At 42.7% G+C, this 24,261-nt stretch overlaps 1 long non-coding RNA gene across 1 annotated transcript; it reads right to left on the bottom strand.

Annotated features, from left to right (window-relative positions):
- Positions 1 to 1,251: 1,251 nt before the first annotated feature.
- On the bottom strand, positions 1,252 to 12,628 carry LOC125124384 (uncharacterized). Its single transcript, XR_007134296.1, has 3 exons — positions 12,598 to 12,628; positions 1,759 to 1,823; positions 1,252 to 1,469 (listed from the first exon to the last, which is right to left on the bottom strand). It is a non-coding gene; the product is annotated as an uncharacterized LOC125124384 (long non-coding RNA).
- Positions 12,629 to 24,261: the final 11,633 nt, after the last annotated feature.

The following is a 24,261-nucleotide window of genomic DNA, read 5'->3' as shown; positions in this document are numbered from 1 at the left end:
GTGGCTGTAAGGATAGGCACCCACGGGAGCAGAAGAGTGGACTGTTTCAAGTTCAAGCCAGCTGGAGGGGATGCTTCCTCTCCTGTCTCCTGCTCTGGGGCTTTGCAGCCTCTGCTCATGACGACCTGCCTTCTCTCTGCATGATGCCTCCATCTTCTTCCTCCTCCGTTCTCCACTCTGGAGACAAATTATAAGTGGATGTGTTTTATGCATATTCACCTCTCAGTGCTTCCCACAGACACACAGAGTGAGCCTACGATGGGGGTCCTAAAACTGCTGTTCTCTCTGTCACGTTTAGTTTCCAGGTGCCTCCTGTACTGTGATCATCTTATGGCACCATGTGTAATTCTAGTATTTAGAGATACATATTTGCAGTAAAACAGCTTCATCTGGTGCTCTATGGAAGAAGCAGTAATCTGTTCCAAACTGCAGAAAAATGTTATGTTGAGCTTACCAAGAAAGAGTATGCTGGCCTCAAAGTGGCACCTTTGTGAGGGGTTTCAGGGGTAAATCTGACTGCCTGTAGCACCAGCGGCCTTTAGGGAGTAGGCTCCAGTCCACGACTGCAGGACATCTCATACGCATTCTTCCAACTCTGTGCCTCATGACTCCCACACATATTCTGCCTCCAAGTAACCCTTCAGCCTCACTTCTCATTTCCAAATTATGAAGGAGAATCTGATTGGGTTACCTCATTTTTTTTTTAATTTCACGGCTACACCCAGGGCATATGGAAGTTCCCAGTCTGTTGCCACAGCTGGGGCAACACTGGATCCTTTAACCCACTGCACCAGACTGGGAAGAGAACCTGCAACTCTGGAGCCACCTGAGCCACTGCAGTCAGATTCTTAACCCACTGTGCCACAGTGGGAACTCCTACCTCACTTTTTTCCAGAAGAATGATCAAATTTTAATGACTAGCATCAATATATTTCGCCCATAGATCAAATGTTCACTTGTAGTCCAATTTCCTGTGGCACAGAACTTGGTAGATACAGCTGCCTGATATCAGGAATTGTAGACAGGTAAGTTTTCTATAAAAACCTATGTTAAAGGCACATGTGGTATGATCAGCCAAAACGGCTCAGTTTTTAGGAGTTTTTAGTAAACGTTGTCCCCAATAAAATGGCAATAAGATCACCTTTAACGGTAGGTGAATGTTTCATTCACAGAGACAAGCAACTCAAGCTCAGTGGTTCCGCGCCATTAGAATCCATGAAGAGAAAGAAATGCAGGGACATAGTAAAAGGGTCTTCATACTCAAAAGCAAATTCATTTATGAAATAACTACTTAATTATCCAGTCAACACTAGATGCCACAGGGGGTATAGTATGTATTAGTCGTGGAACATACACACAAGGATTTATTCTCTTTGGCCTTCTTTTCTTTCCTTTTCCTTTTTAGAATTTTCAGAGAATGATGAAGGGTGTATTAGAGATCCGTGCTGATACAAAACAGGACTTGATGGCTGTGCAAACAGAGAGAGAGGCGAATCAGATGCTTTGGGAGATTGAGACTATGGGGCTGTAATTTCTAGCTGGGGAGAATTTGTGAAGGAATTAGTAATTGAGCTAGATCACAACAGTACAAAAGAGCCATACTAGAAAAGCTGGAGGAGAAGGAATAAATTGCAGACTAAGGCAATACTGAGGACAGCTGACACGGGGGCACTGAGTGAGTAAAAGAGGACGAGGTAAAATGAGCTTGGATTGAAAGTATCTGAAATTTTGTAAGACAGAAGAGGCAACGTGTGATACCTTATCCAAAAGTCCAGGGGAGCCCAGAACCAGGAGGTGGTGGGATCAGCTCCATGGTGGTAAGTCTGGAAGGAATGAGAAAGATGGATTTGAGAGGGCAGAAAGGGGAGGTGGGCAAACAAGTGAAGAACGTGTTGCAAATTTACTTCTAAGGAACTTATCCAGCAAAAACACAAACTCAAGTGTACAAAAATATTTATGGCATTTTTATAATAGAAAAAGTGGAATTACTTAAATGTCTATCCAAAGAGGGTATTTGAGCAAAACGATTATCCATCTGTGCAACAGAGTACTGTATAGCTTGTTAAAAAGAATGAGGCATTTTGATATGAGTACAGGCATCACTCATAGGTCATGTAAACATAAGGAAGTTGCAGAACAACGTGTATAATGTCATCACAGCTTTATTTTTAAGAAACAAAAGTAGGAGTAAAGTGGGAAGCTCTGGAGTTAGCCAGGCAAGGTTACAATTTTGGTTCCATCCGTTATCTGAGAGTACAAGGGTTGCATGAGAAAAGTTACATAAAGTACATGGTAACGTACTCCTGGTTCACAGAAATTTAATTTGTGATTATATTTTGATATAGCTATATTATATTGATAAAGATATATGTAACTCTCTTATACCAACATAATAAAATCAGGCAATAACCATTTTTAACAGTTGGGTAATGAGACTAGAGAACTGGAAACGTTCAATTTTTGCTTTATTCCCTTTTATCTGATTTGAATTTGTTACCCCCAAACCACACATTATCCTCATAATTAACAAGAATTTGAACACTTTCTTAGAAGATAAAAAGATTATATGATCTGAGCTCAAACTTCAATGGGAGACAAAAAGATACATAAGAAATAGGTTTCTAATCAAGAGAAAGCACTTACTCATCGAGCGGAAACTAAAGGCAAAGAAGAGGAAGAAATTAAAGATGACATGGAAGCTTGGAGTTCTGATGCCTGAAAGAACAATTCTGCTTCCTAACAGCAGGGGAGGAAGAAGACTTTTGGAAGCAAGGCACATCCGCTTTGCAGTTTATTAATTAATGGTTATGTAACGATTATACAGCCATTCATTCTCTTTTTGAAAAGTTCTCCCAGCAGGATTTTCACTCCGTAACTGATGAAGAACTTGCATTAGATGGGAAAAATGTTTCTAAGTTTAGTTTCTCTTTTCTTTTTAATCCTCACTAGCATGTAGTGTTGCCACCATTCTGGATTTTGGCTATTCCGATAGGTGTGTAGTGGTATCTCATTATTTTGGTTTGTAATTCTCTAACGGCATATGATGTTGAACTTTCCCTAGGTTTGTTTGCCATCTATATATCCTCTTCGGTGAAGTGTCTGTTTGGGTCTTTTACCCATGTTTAAGCAGATTTTGTTTTGTTTTGTTTTTTTTTGGTTTTTTTTTTTTTTGTCTTGTTGTTGCTATTTCTTGGGCCGCTCCTGCGGCACATGGAGGTTCCCAGGCTAGGGGTCCAATCAGAGCTGTAGCCACCGGCCTACCCCAGAGCCACAGCAACGCGGGATCCGAGCCGCGTCTGCAACCTACACCACAGCTCACGGCAACGCCGGATCGTTAACCCACTGAGCAAGGGCAGGGACCGAACCCGCAACCTCATGGTTCCTAGTCGGATTCGTTAACCACTGCGCCACGACGGGAACTCCTGGTTCTGTATTTAAAGTCACTGCCATAACCGAGGTCATCTAGGCTATGTTATCTTGGGTTACATTTTAATAAGATGAATCGTCTCTTTTTCTGGAAATATTTTAAAGACTCCAGAGTCTGATTTTGACTAAAGGAAAAACTCTTTTTAAATACCAAACAGTCAAGCTTTCATATAGATCATACTGGTTCACGGTTTGGGTCCTATTAGCTGAGGATGATTTTCCAAGCCCCGTAACAGTGGCTTCTGTGTCATCAAGTCAACGTGATATCAAACATCGAGATGTTTAAAAGAAGATTCTGTCCATTAGCCAGATGTTCCCAAATGTTCAGGTACTTAGGATTGTGTGCACAGCTGTTTCCAGAACCATCTAATTGATTGATAAAGACTTTTACTTTTCATCTACAGGCTGGATTATCAGCAAATACATCCACCTTCACTTTAACGTCTTTACTCTTTCTATGCATATAATCAAAAAAATGACAACTAAAGGATCAGATTAAACAACGCAGGCCTAACTGTAAGTAATCAGTGATGCTACTTTAAACCCATTAACCAAAAGATCTAGAGAAAGAACAGATTCTCCTAGAGGGAGGTAAATGAGGAATCGAATTATCAACTGCACTGCTTTTTTTATTGCTGTCATTCTATGTTACCTTCTGCAAGTCTGCATTCAGAGTTTGAATCTTTTATGTATGAAGTGTCTCTTGGTATGCCAAGTGGTAGTAGCAATTTCGTTAGCAATTTTAGGATTCAGGTTCTTGAAGCCTAAATTCGTCCATATAATAGACTTGTAGTTGTTGCGCTGAGATAAATGATGATACAGGATATGCAGCGAGGACCCGAATCTCCCACTGTGGGAGATTATGATGCAACTGACCTAGGCAGCTTTGTTCTCTCCACGAACGTCAGTTACCATACAGCTGACCTATGAAGCTGTAGATTGTACAACGAGCTAGATTAAAATGCAGGTGATATAGAGAGCTGTAGTCCTTGTACCAGTCTACAATAATGTTGACCTATAGAGCTATAATCTTTGCACTGGATATTACAACAAATACGAAAGAATTGGACATTATGTGAAAACACATAAGCAGGCCTGTAAAGATAGTGGGATCCATACATAAGAACAGAAAAAATTCAAAGGGCAACACTCAGGTTCTCCAGAGAAACAGACCGATAGGCAATATATGAGAGAAGATTTATTATGGGGATTTGTGCATACAAATATAGACGCCTAGAAGTCCCAAGATCTGCTTTCTGCCAGCTCGAGAGCCAGGAAAGCCACCCATGTAATTCAGTCTGAATTCAAAGGCCTGAGAATCAGGGGGATAATTGTTAAGCCCCAAACTCTGTCCGAAAGCCTGAGAACCAGGAGCACCCATGTCCAAGGGCAGAAGAGGGATACCTATTCAAGCAGAGAGGTCGTCCACCCTTTCTCCACCTTTCTGCTCCATTTGAACCCTCAATGGATTGGATGAAGCCCACTCACGTTGGGAACCACCATCTGGGTTACTCAGTTCGCAAATTCAAATGCTAAACTCTTCCAGAAACACCCTCACACATACACCCAGAAATGGGTTACCAGCTATCTGGGTATCCCTTCGCCCAGTCGAGTCGGCACATACAATGAACTATCACACAGAATAAATGAGAATTCTATCAGTTCAGCCTGGGAACATGGGAGAGGATATGGAGACTGGAAATATGGAGAGAAGTGATGGCCCAGATTTCTAACGAGGGTGAACTACTCATCCATCTTAGGGGAGGTCTTCCTCTGTCTCTTCTGGCTTTGCGGTGTAACTGAAAACTAGGAATGGCATTATTGTTCAGAGGGCCCAGGCCTAGGCTGTCATGGCTCAGGGTTCACAGCATCTTTCCTGGCAAATTGAAGAATACTGGGGCTCAACAGGAGCCCCTGACCTCTTCATGTTTTTCTTTCCCTGCTGCTCTTGACTCCAGTTGCTAAATTTTGAATTTAATTTTGACCAATACAATTCTGCTTCCTTTTCAGAAGTCTACTACTGTAACTGAAGAAGTCTAGTCTGAATAGGAAAATTGAAAGAACAGTTGCATCATCTGGAGGTCCAGGCAACTGAGGGTTACCAACTACTCTGGCATTCTGACTTGTGGGAAGGTTAGTGCTAGCATTAAGTTTATTCTTATTAGGATACCACCCTGGGTAACAGTAAAGTCAATCTAAAGAAGCAGGAGCATCTGAAATAAACTTAGGTTTATCCCATCCCTGTTGAGCTGGGCCTCCTAGTTTAGCCAAACCAATAAAATAAAGAGCAGCTGCAAAGAGCAGTGAGCCAAAACCCACCTCAGACTGAGAACAATAGGAAAGACAGATTAGTAGCAACGTGAACATACTCCAGAACAGCATCTCGTGTGGCATGACCATGACTTTGTGATTCATTGAGCAGGCTGAACCATTCAAACAATCACGCTTTTCTGCAAGGCACCAATATAGCTCAAAGATCAGAAGACAGTACTCCCCAAGTGTCAACAGGTGCCCTTTAGCAAACAGGTCTCATCCTCTAGGAACCATTAGAGTGGGGAATAGAGAATCATCTTTAACATGAATAATTCCCTTTTGAACCCAAGGGCAACCCTCTCTAGAACAGCCCTAGAGAAAAGGACACCCTATCCTTGAATGTTAGCTTAATAAAAGCTAACATAAGCACTACGAAAACCAAAATACTCAAGGGCAAAGGCTAACAGGGATTGACAGAGCAGTCCTGAGAGGCTCTGATGTGACACCTGACCAAAGAATATAGATGTGAAAGTAAAATAACTAATGTGGGGGCGGGGGGGGGGCTCTTAGCAGGTGCCAGGCACTGTACAAAATGCTTTACCTAAAACACATCATTTGATCCTAAAATAACGCTGCAGGGTGTGTGACGTTACTATGTCCCTTATACGGAGGAAGGAAAACATGCTCAGAGGGTTTAAGTAATTTACCTAAAGTCACACGGAATATGCTTTGATACTGTGTCCACTTATTTACCCTGGACCAACGTTGCCCTGAATTCCTTTCCATGGATGGCTTCAGATTAGGGTTGTCCACAAGAAACATTAGCTGTAATTTTGGCAACAGAGTGAATCAGCAGCCGTTTAACTGGGTTAGAGAGAGATGCAGAGGGCTCATGTTTGTCCAGTCTGAGTCTGGGTCTTCTTCCTGACTGGCGTCCAATGGCAACTCCACACGACGAGATGCTTCACTGACATCTCACGGAAGCACTATCCACAAAGAGCCTGTGGTCTTTCATGGACGTCTACACCAGCCCCTGCACAGTCCCCTCCTGCAGCTGAACAAGCCTGGCTTCTCATGGCCCCAACTTACGCACCTGCCCCTCACAGGGTCTCCTGTACCAGTGACCTTCCTCTGATTCTTTCTGGACCTTTTGTTCCCCAGATCCATTCACCACTGGGTAAGATATATGTCCTATTCCCTAATACTCACCGTAGTTTTATGACTATAGTTACACAAGAATTGATGCACAGAGTTAGCAAGTGGTGGAGCCAGGATTCTAACATGGAGCCCTTTGGTTAGGCTTAGCTGTAAGATGCAGTTCACCAGTGTAGGGAACCAAGTGGCTATTTAAGACAATATTAGAACTTACTGGTTAGAATTCTTCTTTACTATACTAAGAAGGAAAACAAAGTATTCATAGCAGTTTTCTCCCAGGGATATATCTAATTATATACAGAGCTTCCTGATGTTTCCTATAAACAAAGGGTGAGGACAATATGTTGGTTAGTAAAGATATAAAATGTACAGGTGAGAGGCCACTGGTAGACTGCGTCTCACAACTAAACCTTCCTGAAATGATTTAAATGGAAATGCTGTGCCCATAGAAGAGCTAGAACATATGATTCTACTCATCTAAATGAAGTTTCTTTTACCCCAAAGGATTCACAAAGGTCTCAAGCCTTCAGTTTTAATGTCTAATGCTCTTATGCACAGAAAATTCTGCTGTGCGTTTTGAACTCCCAAAAGTACTGGAGCCCCGAGGGTGCTGGTAGGCAAGAGTCATGCAAGATTTGCTCATCATTTGCAGAAGACCTGCACGCTGTCCTATTCATAACCAATTCTAAGACTGCTGAAGCTGATTTTTCTAAAGACACTGCATTTTTTTTTTCTTTCTGGCTGCACTCAAGGCATGTGGAAGTTCCTGGGACAGAAATCCAACACATGCCACAGCAGCGACCTGAGCCACGACAGTGACAATGTCAGACCCTTAACCCCATGAGCCACAAGGGGAGTCGTGCCTTTCTTATAGTCATTGCCCTCTTTCCTGGGTCTGGTTCATAAAGAGCTATGCGTAAATCAAGTCCTCCTGTGTTTTAGGAATACATCCTGCCTGGCAGTTATGTTCTTCAGCACACATTTTTGGTAATTTTCTTTATCCCTAAAGATATCGAAGCTGTAAACATTATTTTTTTAAAAGACAGAAGTAGCAAACCGTACTACCTCTTCACCCACGTATAGGTGTTATTAGAGGAAATATAAAAGACAAGAAAAAGCACTGGGGATGTGGGGCAAGATGGTGTTCAGTCAAATTCTCGTTTAAACCTGAAAGTATTTCAGCTTGAGAAGTGGTTGGACCCTCCCTCATCTTCCCAGGATTGGTCTAACTTCTTTTGTTGAGGATGACTGGCTGTTGCACATAGAATCATCCACATGGACAACTGATGGAGTCAGAAGTCCTGCATCCACAGCATAATGCCCATCCAGAGGGCCTGGACAAGGTCAGTTAGTGTACAGCCTGCCGTTCTAGCCTTTAAGAAGCACCTTTAAGGTCCATCATTAGATCTTTCGTGTTTTTAATCATTATACCTGCGATCATGTATGGAGGTTTCAGTCATTTGCTAGACACTGAACTAGGTACAGGATGTTAGAATTGTATACATCTTGAATGGTTGAAAAATGTGAGAAAAGGATATGCGCCCAGCTTCACAAAGTACCTATAAGAATATTTCCCCATTGCCTCCTTCCAAAGAGCATGTGACCATCCCAGAAGCCGGGCATCGTCGCTGCTGCTTTCCCCACTTTACAAGCGAGGACACTGAAACCGAAGCTCAGAGACGTCACCCTGGCTATATCTGTCAGGGCGCCATCGCTCAGGAGCATAGGTTTGTCGCAGGTCCTGCCTCCCTGATGACATAGTCTCTACTCTTTCCATACGTCTCCTCTGTGTATTTAGAAAAGCTCCTATTAATTTAGCTTCCTAAACATGTAGGCATCAGCTAAGACACATTATTTGAAAACTCAAATTTGCAAACTGCTGTCAGCTTCAACCAATGATGATTCTAACCTTCAAAGCCACAGAGAAAAAGCTCTTTAGCTCAAGAAACACCTCAAAGAAAATATTTGGACACAGATTTGAACACACGAGCTCTATAATAATAAACAAATTAAGGAATTCTCTATGCAAAACATAGCCTGTTTTCTCTGCTTTTCAGAACGTCCTTCCTTAATGGCCTGATGTAATCCGCCATGGTTAGTGTCCCATTTCGATTAGCTGCTCCACTGAAAACCAAGACAACCACTAAACTAGATTACATGTTAATAACTACGTAAATATTCCCTCAGAAAAAATGATAAAATTCCCATGAAGACTTAAGATCGAATTTTTATAAAAACAAATGTGGAGGAAACAAAAATCATTTAACTTCAATGTGGTGAAGCAATATTTTCTGTCATTTAAATATCTGATCAGGGACTCATAAAGGTATTAATTATATTAACAATACAATAAAAACCACAGAATAAACACTGCAACATCCTGTAAAAAAAGGATGATGATGAAAAGCTTTGAAATATGGAATTCATGGTAACACCTGGGAGAGAGGGTGACATTTAAGGTTCAAGAACTACACTTCACCATATGAATTAAGTAGTTCTGGGTTCCTTATTTGGGTCATTAGAAGTCAGGTTACCATGACAGATACAAAGAGATTTAGACTTTGGAGTCCGAAAGACCTGGATTCAAATCCTAGCACCACCACTAACTATATGTAAGATTTTAAACCGGTCAGTATGTCTTTACTTCATCATGTGTGAAGTACCTCCTCAATACCTAAGAATCGTGTGCACTGCCCTAGGAAACCCACTGACTTAATTTCTTGGAAAAGCAATTACATCAGACTGATTAAAAGCAGGCAAAGCAGGAGATTCCCTTATGGTGCAGTGGGTTAAAGAGCCAGTGTTTCTGCATTTGCAGCACAGGTTTGACCCCTGACCTGGGAACTTCCACGTGGCACACGTGCAGCCAAAATAAAAAGTAGGCAGAGCATATTGTATCACTCCGTGACTATCATATCAAGAAGCAAGCAGAAGCCATTGGCTCTGAAGATGTAAATAATGTAAATGATACAAAATACTTTCTTGGTTTCACTGAGTAGTAGTTTATAGATCATTTCTGCGGTTTTGTTGTTGTTGTTTTAATCAAACCCATCCCCTGTACAACATCTCACTGAAGCAGATCCCACTCTAACCTGAAATTTGGCATGACATAGGTCTTAGAAATTACCCAATGTAATCGTATTGTTAAAATTCCAGAAAGAATTTATTATAAGGGTTGAATTTTTTGTTTGTTTTACCTACTAAATAGCCCTACTGCAGAGATAGCTGCCAGAGATCTTATAGGCTTATTGCTAAAAACAGAATTGGTTCCCAAGACATACAGCCACACCACATAGAAAATAACCATCAGAAACAATGGGCAACTGAGCTAAGAACATTTAGACAAGCTAGGGAAAAGGATTCCTATAAATTTAACAAAATATCTTCCTGCTTCTAATAGATCTATTGGAGAGAAAGAGTGTTCCCTGCAGTATGCCAAAAAATAGTGGCTATAAACAAAGAGATAGGGCAGAATGAAATTGGACTCCATGGAAATTCATTTAATGATGCTTCAAGTTATTTTCAGAAAATTGGCAACTGTGTGCGTTCAATCAATCCTTAACGGGACCCGATCGAATAAGGAAATATCAGTTTGTTGACTTTCATTAGTACCTCACAGGAAAGCTTTTTAAGAGAACATATTACTTCCAACTCTTTGCCTTGCTGACAGACTTTCCTTCTGTCTTTTTCTTACCCTAACACTATCAATTAGCACATGTTGAGCCAGAGTCCCTTTGGGCCTGTGCTACTCCCTGAAGAGAAAGGGGCAGCCAGGTGGTCCAGGAGGTTCCAGGCTGGTGATGGTCACAGAAACCAGACGGCCTGTGGTTCCTGTGCCTGCCTTAACAACTCACTCAGAACTCCAGAATGCCTTCAAAAAGCTCCCATGGGTTGTATGTTGTGCACACAGCTCATGTGAGGAATTTCTAGAGATAGGGTGCCTGGAACTGGTTTGGATCCCAGTTCTACTCCTTACGAGCTTACTAACTCTTGGTTGAATAAATGGATGCATTTCTTGAAACAGCGTTTATAGACCGATGACCACTTTTTACCCAAGTAACCTAGAGGGAAAATTCCATCCTGACAGAATGCACACCCCAAATTTAAACAGCCTGTTGATTTCCACCGCCAACCAAAAAGAAAATCAGGAATGTCTGGAAACATGCCTGGAAAATATCAGTTTAATTAAAAACCATCCACCTTGGTCCTGACTTTTTAAAAACAAGGGCATGCGTTCCTGTGCCTAGTGTGTTAGACCCTACCCCCATCTAGCTTTGAATACCAGGAAGTTTCTCACATTCACTTTTTAAGGTCAATAAGCAAGACAATTGTGTAAACAAGCCCCATTCCAATTTCGCTCATTTTTCTTTCCTACCATTAAACTAGCTGGTTTTCAGTCTACAGTCTTAGAGGAAGAAAATGATCTCTTTAGCATCAATAAACCTGGGCTGTGTATTTATACAGAATATCTAACGTCTTATGGACACTCTCTCCCTGTGGATCCATTTTGACTCCCAGCAGCCAGTTTACTGTATATTTCACTCAACTTGATAGAGTGCAAGTAGGTGAGTATTTTCAGATGATTTGTCAATATCAACTGATGTTTTCTTGTCACAGATAAACAGCCTCTGCCATGAATCAATAGTGTGTCAGCAGTGCTGTCACAATCCCCCCTAATGTGTGCTTGGCGTATTGACAGCAGATATATTACCCTGAATGTCTGCAAATGTGAAACGGCTTAGCTATTTGTGTGCCACCACTCCGTGCCTCTTTACAAAGGAGGGCATTTGTTTCAGTGGCAGCTGGAGAACTTGGTCGAGGCTGCTCTGCGTGCACGACTGCAGACAGCTCTGGCCCATCCTATTCCAGCTGTAAGTTTCCACTGAACCAATTAGATGAGATCCATCTAGGCTCCATGGCTTTGATTACACAGCTGTGCCCCAAACAGAAAGCTGATGTTTTTGTTCACATCAAAGTTATGCAGTGTCCAGAACCCCAGCCGTCCGAATCAACATTCTATATACATTCCAACACAACCGGTGATATTCGCATCAGGTCAGCCCAAAGTGCCCCTGACTCAAACTTCTGGGTCAAACAGATTTTTGTCTAAAGGGCTCCCAGTCCTGGAGTGATCAGGATGACACCACTGATCCAAACAGAGAGTCAACAGCAGGCAGCCCCTCTGGAGTCCGCATAGACATTTTCCACAAACTCTACAGTGCACGGTATTGTGCTTTGAAATTAGACTCCTTTCGAGCCCCTTCATTCCCTACTTATGACCCTGAGCAAATCGTTTAGGCTCTGTTTCCTGATTTTAGAGTGGGAATCGTAATAATAACCTGGTTATTAGGGGCCCTTAATAAGATACTACCTGTAAAACTAGCCTAGGGACTGGCACTAAAACTGGAAGAATATCTAAGTACACATTTCTCCAAAGACAGACAGATGGCCAAAAAGGACACATGAAAAGATGCTCAGCATCACTAATTATTAGAAAAATGCAAGTCAAAACTATAATGAGATGTCACCTCACACCGGCAAGAATGGTCATCATCAAAAAGTCTAGAAACAAGAAATGCTGGAGAGGATTTGGAGAAAAAGGAAGCATCTACACAGTTGGTGGGAATGTAAACTGGTGCAGTCACTGGGGAGGACAATATAGAGGTTCCTTAAGAAACTAAACATAGATTTACCATATGACCCAGCAATCTCACTCCTGGACGTATATCCAGAGAAAACCATAATTCAAAAACATATACATACCCCAATGTTCATTGCAGCACTGTTCACAGTAGCCAAAACAGGGAAGCAACCTAAATGTTCATCAACAGAGGAACAGATAAAGAAGATGTGGTACATATATACAATGAAATATTATTCAGCCATAAAAAAGAATGAAATAATGCCGTTTGTAGCAACATGGACGGACATAGAGATTATCATACTGAATGAAGTTAGAGAAAAACAAATATATGATATCACTTATATATAGAATCTAATAAAATGATACCAAAAAACTTATAAAAGAGAAACAAACACAGATTTCAAAACCAATTTTATGGGTATCATGTGAAATCTTTGGGGGAGGAAGGAATTGGGATGTGGGAATAACATATACACACACTACTCTATAAAATAGATGATTAATAAGAAACTACTGTATAGCACAGGACGACCTCCTCTATAGTTTGTAATAATCTATATGGGAAAAAAGAAAGGATAGATTTATATCTATGACTGATTCATTGTGCTGTACACCTGAAACTAGTTCAATATTGTAAGTCAATTCTTTTCCAATAAAATAAAATAAAAAATAAGTAACAGTAACATAAAAAAAAGTTCTCAAAATGTAGAAAGTATGGTTACAAAAGAAATGAACAGGATAAAGAAGTGAGAAGGCAGCATTTCAGTGAGTGGTCTGTCCCATTGAAAGTTGGAACTGATGATGCTGCTTTGACATGAAAACAAACAGCCCGCCATTCATGTGACCTAAGTTTACAGGGCAAGTGCTACCCCGTTCTACTTTATACAGGTCTTGGAATTTTTAATGTGCCTTAGGGTAAGGCAAAGAATAAGACTCTTCCAGAATCCTATGCACAAAGACCTGTCTTATTAGCAGCTCCTAGCTGACAGACACTTGGTACACGGTGATAATAACATCTGCTTAATTTACTCTGACTTTTTTTATTGTTAATAAATATACACAAAAAAGACATCCAGGCAAACAACAAAGTATTTTTGCAAAGGTTTCTGTTCCTTCAATACTGAACTTTTATCAAAATTATAAATATATTTTCCAAAAGGCATGCAAACACAGTTTTTCTCTTCTCAAGTGCACTATGAGATAAATAGATCAGGAGGTAAGGTTCCCATTTCTTAAGTGAGAAAAGCAATTCTTAGAAAAGTGACTTACCCCCAAATCATGTACGTAATACAGCCCCGATTCCCAGGCAAGAAGGGACCCTGGTCCGAGTTCCAAGCCTTGCAAGAACCTACACAACATAAACACACACCAAAGGTAAGGATACGTAGACCTCTCGGCACTCAGAATTCAACATTCAGGCACCTTGTGACCCTAAATCCTAAACAGCCACTCTCCTGCTTAATACTATTCAGGCCAAAGGAACATTTCTCCACCTCTCTTGCCCTATTCCCTCTAAAACAGGAAATGATACCCCCAAAACGGAACATCTGTGGTTGTCTGCTGCTGGTGTTGGAGAAGACACTGCTTTGGAGAGGGTGTAGGATTTGAGCAGCAAAAGTACTTGCGTAACAGGAAAAGCAAATTAATTAACTTGTCAAATCCCTTCCCTCTTATAGTGTGAAAGCAATAGATTCCTGCACAACAAAGTAGCCTCTCCCTAGAGTGCTTCTGTTTTCTCACTTCTACTTGTTCTACAATTCAGAATTCCAAAGGCATTTAGGAATTAGTGCAGGATTCCTATTATGGTGTCTGAGAGAAGTCACAATATTGAACAGCTCCTATCACCCTTAGGTTCCCACAGCATGCTGCCGAACCTTCAAACTCAAGCCCAGGTTTTCTTCACCATTGCTATTGCATCCCCTGTCTTCTTGTCGCCAAAACTCAGCCTCTGTCCACGGGTACTCAATAGAAACCCAGACACAGACTTTTGAGTGAAGGAGAAAGAAGCAGCTTTTATTGCTTTGCCAGGCAAAGGAGGCCACAGCAGGCTAATGCCAGAGAGGCTGTGCCCTCCCCTGGGGAAGGACTGAGGGGAGTTTTTTATAGTCTAAAAGGAGGAGAACAGAGTTTCAGTTAAGAATCAGAGTTGAGACAAGCCTGCATTCTTTTTTCTTTCAGGAAAATCTTAGTCATCAAAGCTGAGGTCAGGAGATCCTGACGTGATCCTGGCGGGGGTCTTCTGGGTTATTGCGTCTCGACTTTTTCAGAAGAAAAAGAATACAATACTCGCCAAAAGGGCATATTGATCAGAGATTGGGACAGAGTAGGAAAGGTCCTTAGCATCATCGTTAACTCATAGGCAGTTGTGCTCAGGGTCCTACTCTTTAACTCACAAGTGACGGTGTTTAGGGTGCGATGAAATGAGGGAGATGCACAAGGAAGGGCTCCGAGTTGTTCACTTTTAAACTATGCATTTCTAAAAGAAGGATACGGAGTATAACTTTTCTCTTAGGTGTATATGTCATTATATGTATCCCTTAGGAGGAATCAGGACCCTGCCCCAAGGCTGCACTATTGTTTCCTGACTGTTCCTCTCTTGTCTTTGCATCCCCTTTCTTCCCTCAACAGCAACTGTCTGAACCTGACTCTTGGAACTCGGGGAAGTTCCATGGAGGCTGAATGAGGCTCAGTTCCTAAAAATAAATGACAGACACAGAAATGCTTTCGTGCCCGGGTGCCCTACAGGGCCCTGCTCTGTTTCATTCTTACGAACAAGCCACTGAGCTGCTAGCCTGGCTTTAGACTTACAACTCCCAGCTTCCAGAGGAGGCCCTGCTCCATCCTAGTTCTGTGACTGGGACCAGTTCCTAACCTCTAGGCTCCAGGCTTCTGGGCAAGCGTGGAGCATGTTTGCAAAACTCAAAGATGTATAAGACACCCCTCTTAAATTCTATCTAAATCCAGACCCGATCTCCCTAAGAGGTCCTTTCCTATACTGACGCAAACCCAAATTGACTCCCATCTCCCTAGGGATCTGCTCTCTGAGGGACAGCTAATCTGATAAACAAACACAGTGTTAATATGTGCTAATATATTCATGCGTTTATTGCTCGCAAGTAATATTTGCATTTTCACAAGAGCCTGAGATGCCTTGACAGAAGGTGTGACTCATGCCTGACAGGTGTTGGTAGAAGTGGGGTGCTGGTGGGATAGGGTGCTAGTGCATTATAGGGGTAAAACCACCTGTTGCAAAGGGCTGCCTTTAAGCACAACTAAGGTCCCAGGTTTCCACAGTGTCTTCCACACTCATGGTTCTCCTAAATTCGCTGCTGACACTGAATTATTCATCCTCCCAGACTGGGATCATTTCCACTAAAAGCTGAGAATCCCTGGGGAGTATTTCTCGAGCCTGATAACCAAGGAGAGAGGCAACTCGGGAGCTCCTGGTGGACGACAGGCTCAGCTCAGTACCATTATTAGCAGCTCCATTTACCTCCCGCCTCCCCGACTGGAGACAGGGGAGCCCCCTACTTGGTAAATGGGCACTCGAGCCAGGGCAAGCCTGATTTTTGTCCCTAGGTCATCATTTCAGGACCTGAGCCTCTCTTGATTCAGCCAGAAAAATCAGGGGAGTTTTTATTTCAAAGGAACTTTGTGCATGTGCTTCATAATTGGTATCTAATAATGATGAGTGAAGTCACTTCTAAGCAGCTGTTTCTTACACATAAAAGAGCATGTTTTTGAACACAGAGGTGTCAAAATAATAATATTGATTAAAAATAAGGCTCAGAATGTATCAAATGTCTACCGCTCTTTTGAGGCTGTATGCATTAAATTAATAAATTGTGACATAATAATGCATGCTTCATCTATGTTTTACAGGTTGGGGAAATAGGATCTATGGAAAGTGATTTTCTAGCTCTGTGACATTGGGTAAGTAACTTAACCTCTCTGAGTCCCACAAGTAATAGAGAGATACCAATATTTACTTCCTTGAGCTATGATGAGGACTAAATGAAAGTTGAAAGGTATCTAGTAAATAATAGATTTATAATAAAAGTTTGTTTTCCTCCCTCTGTTTTACGAGATAGGGGAAGAGTTCTAAGGCTATTAAATAACTTGTCCAGAGTTCCCCAGTAAGTGCTGTGTGTCTCAAAGAGAATCCAGGTTCCCTGAGCCTTAGCACTGTTCCTTTTCCAGGCTTCTCTCTGTCTGCTCCTCCACAGCATGGTTTCAGCTGAGTGGCTCTTTCTGTAGATTCTTCCATCTGTCTCACAAGGAGCTTAGACAGTAGCTGCCAAACTGCCTTTTTGGAACAATACACTTGCTGGTTTCCCACAAGACTGCCTTGGTTTCTATTTATTCTACTCAATTTGGCATATTCTAAAGGTATGCCTGTGCTCCCAGGCCATAGCACAGCACCAATCCATCTGAATGGTTTGATTTTGTGCCAGGATTCATTGCGGAATGAACTAAAACAATCTGACCTCCATCAAGAAAGCTTCCCTGTGGATGAAGAATATTTGTCATGGCCACTCATCTACATACCTGTTTGCAGGTCTGAGCTGAAATTGTAACCAAGCAGAGCCCTGTGGTGTTCCTGGGCACAAAAGCCATTCTGGGTCCCCAGTTTCTTGCTTTTAGGAAACTGGCCTCATTCAGCCTCCATGGCCTTTCCTGAGTTCCAAGGGTCAGGTTCAGACAATCACTGATCAAGGAAGGATGAGGATGCAAAGACGAGATGAACAGTCCGGGAACAATAGTGCAGCCTTGGGGTAGGGTCCTGGTTCCTCCTCAAGGAACACACAGAATGACATATACACCTAAGATAAAAGTTACATTCCTTATGCTTCTTTTAAAAATGAATGGTTTGATATTGAACGGCCTGGAACCCCTTCCTTGTGCTTCTCCCTCGTTTAATTGCACCCTAAACACAGTCACCTGTGAGTTAGATTGGGCACCCTAAGCACAGTCCCCTGTGTGTTAAAGATTATTAGCACCTGAGGTTTTTCAGGAACTTTGCTAGTTTGCCCTAATCTCTGATCAATATGCCCTTCTTACAAGTACTGTTATTCTAGGCAATAACCCAGAAGACCACCACCAGAACCCACACCAAGATCCAGCTTCGACAACTAAGCTTCCCCCAAAGAAAGAAGAATGCATGTTTGTCCCAATCCCAATTCTTATCTGAAATCCTGTTTTTCTGCTTTTAGACTTTAAAACTCCATGCAAATCTTCCCCAAAGCAGGGGTACCGTCTTTAAGGAATTAGCCTCCTGTGGCCTCTTTTGCCTGGCAAAACAATAAAAGCAATTTTTCTGTACTTCACCCAAAACTCTCAGCATTTCTATTTGGTACCAGCGGACAGAGGCTGAGTTTTGGCAACAAAACTACAAAAATAACCCCTCCCCAAACACACACTCTCTCTTTCTCTCTCTCTCACTTATCCACACATAGCAGCATATCAGCATCTCAGTCTTGGCACTGACATTTCAGACTGGTTGATTCTTTGTCATGGGGGCTGTCCCGTGCCTTGTAGGATGTTAACCAGTATCCCTGCCTCGACCCACTGGATGCCAATATCAAGCCTTCCACATCAGCAACCGCAACTGTCTCCAGATATTGCAAATGGTCCCCTAGGGGGCAAAGTTGGCACTCAGTGAGAAGCACTGGCTTGCATGACTTTAGAAGGCCTCCTGAGCACTAGCTTTTATCCGAGTCCACCTCCCACGACAGCCCAGGGCAGAGGGGTGCATGGAGCCGATGTCAGATGGGACCTTCTGTGGCTCGTGGTTTTTCTCTTTTCCAGGTTACCGTAATGGGCTAGCTGAGGCTTGGGATGGCTCTGAGTATTCGAAGGATGACTCTTGGCTCTAGTATGAGACGAGCAAGTCATTGAGGGCCAGGGGTGGGATGCTTCCATACAGAGCTTTCTTATAGGACAACTTCTGGGCCCCAGTCAAAGCTCATCTCCCTCTTCCTTTTTCCCTTTTCTCATCCTCAAGCACATCGTTCTAGAGTTAAGACGGTGGGGACCGTGAACTTAAATGAAGGTGGCTCCCTTTCCTTACAGAATAGAGTTTAGTGTACGAGAAGCTTGGAATGGGAAATGAGTAAGAGAAACTAAACAAGCCATAAAAGAAAATCTGAAGTTAGCAGAATCCCATTTATCTCACAAAAATGTAAGATCTACTTTAAAAAACAAACCCCTTCTGAATAAGCACTAAATTTTAACAGAACCACCTGTGTGAGGAGGCATTACAGCGGCCTTTCCCTTTCTAGTGTATGGTTTTTGAGTGTTGGGAGAGGGGTTGATTTTAATGAATAGGCTTAGGAAGAAAAAGGAACTTTGTAAAGCCAACAAAAAGATAAGGAACATATACCAAAATGATAACAGCAAATGATGATTTAGCTATTTCCAAATATTCTAAAACATATGGCATTACTTAATAATGTTCATTAACTGCTCTATTGAGGCATATAAGTGCATATATCTATGTATGTGTATATACATATATATGTATATATCTTTTTTTTTTCATTTGTAGGGCTGCACCTGTGGCACATGGAAGTTCCCAGGCTACAGGCTGAATTGGACCTTCAGCTGCCAGCCCGCCACAGCCACAGCAACATGGGATCCAAGCCCGGTCTGAGACCTACACTGCAGCTCGTGGCAACTAGGGCTCCTCTGACCCACTGAACAAGGCCAGGGATGAACCCACATCCTCATGGATACTAATGGGGTTCGGTACTACTGAGCCACAACCGGAAGTCCTGAAGTACGTATTTGATAATCCAAGTCAAGAAACAGAACATTACTGACCTTCCAGGAGCTCTCATCCTTCAGCTCCTCCTGAATGGGAATCACTACCGTACTTTCTAACAGTAGAATGTAGTTTTGATTGTTTGGAATATTGCATAAATGGGCTCATCCAGTATGCATTCTTGTTGGTATCCAATCCAATCATGGAAGGGCATTTATGCTGTTTCCAGTGTGAGATTTTTTACTGATATTTAACAGATAATGCTGAAACAGCACATACCGCATTGCCCAGCTTGAACAGACTTAGCTTCCTTGCATACGTTGTTGACTAATCAAACCTGGAATTATTTTAGAGACAGTACCACTGCTGCATATGTTCAGGATGGAACTGTTGTCCACAGGTGACCGCAGAACCAAGAATCTTCAGTCTACAGAACTGAACAGAAATGTCGTCACCAGAGCCCGTTACGAAGCAACAAGTCCTTCAAGGAAAATCCAGCTTCTAGCACACCAGGAGTTTAGTATGGACTGGCTTGACAGAAATTCCCCAACCCCCTTAAATGTCATCCCAAAGCTGGATAGAGGAGAGAGATGGAGCTGTGTCCTCTATAGCCTTGCTGGTTGACCTCACAGTAAACCTGTTTCTTGTCTCAAAATCGGGTTCCACAGCATTGCCTTCTAGGGGCACTGGGCAGCCATCCCTTGCTTGGGAACAATGCTAAACTGATTTCCAAAGTAACTGCACTACCTTATTCCTAACATGAGTGTGTGAGAGTTCCCACGGCTCTATATGCTTGCCAATATTTGGTATGGTCTTTCAATCTTAACATTTAGAAAAACCCTAACATTACTGATAAAAAAACAATCTTTCCTAAAATTCAACTGAATAAAATATCAAAATATGTCATAAACCAGAAATGAAAGTTACATTCCTTTCATCAAATAGCACTTACATTCCTATCCCTATAAAATTAATATATTACCCCTAAATAATTGTATATGATTAATAATATTATTATTATATAATTTGACATTTAGTCAATATTTGGTAGCTAATTTACACTCTTAATAATAAATCTTTTACCTGTACAAATAATATATAATACATGAATACGCATATATGTGTATATATATAGTAAATATACATATATATACAAAGAAAGTGGAAGACAGGGAAAAACATCAACTGTTATTATATCTGATGGTTGCAATTAGGCTTGACTTTTATCCTTCTTTCCATTTATATTTAGGTGGTAAATTTCTACAATGAAAATCTTTTATGCAATGTAAGAAATTTATACACTTAGTAATAAGCATTTCTTTCTCTGGCGCCGAGTATAATCCCTCTTGCAGGCGTTATGTTCACTGGCCAGGTGGCCACCTCCATAGCCACAGATTCCACGGCCGCACTTGGAACAATCCCTCTTTCATTCATCCCTTCGCCCCCAACACCTCCTTCACACCTCCGAGCTCTGTCTAGACATTCTACCACACCTTGTAGACCAGTGCTTCTCCCACTGTAAGGTGCCTATGACACCTGGGTTCTGTGGAAATTCAGATTCTGATTCAGACCCATGTGAAGGTGCAGGGGGGTGGTCCTGAGATTCTGGAGCTCTAACCTGTCCCAGGTGGTGCCAGGGCCCCTTATCCCCAGGTCAGATTTTGAGAAGAAGCCTCCAGCCCTCCCCTCTTTCTGAGAAATTCCAATGAGATAACCAGAGCAGGAAGAGCACTAGTGTCAAAGTGGAGGAAGGTCTGAAGGAGGGACAGGCTCACTAGGTTCGGTCAAGGAAGCTGGTCCATGAAAAACAACTTAGGTCACATACGTGGGAGAGAGAACGGTTTGACCTCTTGTCATTTAGGTCTATTTCCCATGGTTTCCATAGAAACATCCTCAAAGCTCAGCACTTGGATTGATGCCTTCTGGCGCTGCCCGTAGGGTTCCTTAGATCTGGGTCTTGTGTGTTTCAGAGGTGTCTTTCATTTGGGTGATTTCACTATCTTAGAACTACGAAGGTCTATATTGCCTGCATATCATAAACTAGAAAACCATCAATTTCCCCATTCAAACAAGAAGACACTTCTTACACATTTTTCCTTCCATTGGCATTTACTTATGCATAAAAGAGTACCACAAAATATGGGAAACAACAGGTTTTTAAGTTATCTTGATTTTTATTCTGCTGTATTTCTAGCATTTCCTCAAAGCCTCATAAATATCAATGCAAAGTACTCAACAGCTATACAGACCCATGTGAAGGTGCATTAAAAGAAGGGAACTATGTCTGGTCACTTATGATGGAGCATGATAATGTGAGAAACAAAGAATGTACACATGTTTGTGTAACTGGGTCACCCTGCTGTACAGTAGAAAATTGACAGAACATTGTAAACCAGCTAGAATGGAAAAAAAAATAAAAATCATTACATATATATAAAAAAAGATGGATCTGAGAGGAGAATGACACAATCCTTGCCAAATCCTGATCTTTTGCTTCTGCTGTTGGACATTTCAGATGAACAAGTATACTCACTGCAAACTTCAAGGTGCCAGATGACAGTCCATGTGCACTTAATCCCACTGAGAACAGAGAAACGGGGCTTTGGAAATTGACCTGCAGGTAGTAGCTCCCTGAAGAGGAGATCAAGATAATTATCATGCTATTCATTGACTCTTGCAGGAAAAAAACAAAAACAAAAACAAACAAACGAAACAAACAAACAAACAAAAAAAACAATGCCTCTCTTATGCCTCAGGTACTCAGACCTCATAGTCATTAAAGTCTCCAGTTCCCAGTTTCCTACCCTCTCACGTTTGTTAGTGTCAGGTGGCTGAGAGAGTAGCGCATCTATCCCTTTATTTAAAAAAAAAAAAAATTGGCAGTTTATTATTTCTGGGTACTGGGGGACATGCTTTCCCAGGGGCAAGGGGGAGAAAAAACAATTTGCTGTCAACTGTGGCGTGAACATCTCCAGCTCCAATTAGTTGACTCCCTGTCCCCCTTGCCAATTCCTTCCATCTACCCACAGTGGAGAGAAAATGGAAATGCACAGCAGGCTTGCTGAAACAAAGCTGTAGCCCTGGGAAGTGCAGAAGGGGAGTCACTGGGCCTCAACCTCACCTCCAGAGAGGCCCACTGTCAGCTGGTAGGGTGAGGACAGCTGACCCATTCAAAATGACTTTGGAACAACACAGTTTGAAAGGCTCAACCAGCATCTGACTTACCTCCTTGTCCTTTGTTCTCTCTGAGGTAGACCAGCTATTTCCTTGCAGACAAAGATCATCTGAAACGGCCAACTTGTAGGAGTCGCCAAGGCCCCCTTTGTCCCCCCCTGCTCATGCCCCCAAGGTGGAGACCAGGTAGGTGGGCCTAGGTGAAAATTAATAGAGAGGAGGGATGGCAAATGGCTCAGAGAAGCAGCTCCCCCAAGTTCCTCGTTTACAGCTCAGGCAACGAAACTGAGTCCTGGAGAGAAATGTGGGAGTGAGAGTTGGAGGTGTTGGCTAAGGGGTGCTGTGGTTTAACAGGTTTGCTCTGGTGTATCAGACATCCAAAGAGCAATCAGAACAAAAAGAGAAAAAAAGAATTTCAGGGAGACAGAAGCAGAGAGGCCAGGAGAGGAGAGGAAAAGTTTTGTCTGTGTGAAGGACACAGGCAACTTATGATTTTCCATCTTGGAGGCGGCACATTTAATGGCTTTATATCCACTGGGGAGTTCATAGGCTCAGACAACTCCTCCGTTTGAGCTGCAGAGGAACCGCTAACCCACCTCAATAGCCATCTTCCTTACACGGGGTGTTCTGTCTCGTGTTACCCTACAGAGGGATACAGCGAGCGAAAAGGAAGGGGAAAAACAAGCTGGAGATGGAGTTGGTGCCCAGACTTTCTTTTAGGTGCTCTCATGGCATGTGTGCTGAGATTAAACAGCACAGGCTACCCCTGGAGCTCCCTGGGATTCTGAGCATTTGAAAATCCGGCCCTCCTGGGCCTTTGCTGCTGACACATGGTTATTTGTCAGCCTTGCAAGGTGAGTCTGGCTTATTTAAAGCTGATGGTGTTCTGCCCGGCCAGAGGCTGTTACCACCCCCGCAGCAGGGATAAATACCCACCCTGACTTGTCTCAGTGGCAGCTGCCTTTGAGGATGGGGCCAAGATTGCTGTGGTTCCCAGGGCTTTGCAGGGCTGGGAAGGAAGGCAGCCTTTGGGTGAAATTAGAGGGGAGGAGACGTATTGTCTGAGAAGGTGGTATTTTTCCCTATTTCACTGCCCTCACTCCAAAAGCTGTGATCCTTCTGCTCATGTCCTGCTCAACGCAGTTTGTCAGATGGACGAGTTTTTGGACAGCAGCTGTGCACCGTCCATTGCCGGCTCTTCGTTGCCTCGGTGCTGAAATGTTACAAAGTGAGTGGAGACAGCAGCCCTGTGTCCCCACTCCGGACATCAGGAGCTCTCCGGAGTGTTCTTGGGACCCTTGATTTGGAGAGGACCTAGCTGCTGTATGAGGCAGAACAGTGGTGACAGACTTTTGCTGTCTCTCAGCCTTTAAAGCTACAGCCAGGCTTTCCTCTCCATGTGGGTCCTTCTCTGTCTATGTGATTCTGGGACTGTGGAAGCAACATCCTTCCCCGTGACCTGCATCTGATGAAGCTGTGGCTCTGCATGAGCAGTTTCTGGAGCTGCGACGGTCAATGGCTTCACAATTTCTCAACTGAGGGGTTTTCCTGTTAGTTTTTTGGAGGAAAGCCCCTAGCTTCCTGCGTAAGGGAGAAAACTCCCCTGCAAATCCCCCCGTCACTTTGGTCCATTTAAGCTCTTACCCCTGTGCTGGGCTGAGGGACTGTCTGGCCCAGCACCTGTGTCGAGGCACAGCTACCTCTAATGCTAGAGGCAGGCAGCCCAAGAAGGCACAATGGCTGTCCCCCAAGGAATCTCAGGTGGGCCCCGAGTCTAAGGAGGCAGCGCCGTTCTCTGTGTCCTCACCTCTCTCCGGCTTGGCCCTCAGTCCCCTATGCAACTCTT

The sequence above is a fragment of the Phacochoerus africanus genome, chromosome 4 (genome assembly GCF_016906955.1).
Source record: "Phacochoerus africanus isolate WHEZ1 chromosome 4, ROS_Pafr_v1, whole genome shotgun sequence".
In the NCBI taxonomy this organism is placed as follows: Eukaryota; Metazoa; Chordata; class Mammalia; order Artiodactyla; family Suidae; genus Phacochoerus; species Phacochoerus africanus.
The sequence above is the reverse complement of the archived record's forward strand: the minus strand, read 5'-3'. Positions and strand labels throughout refer to the sequence as shown.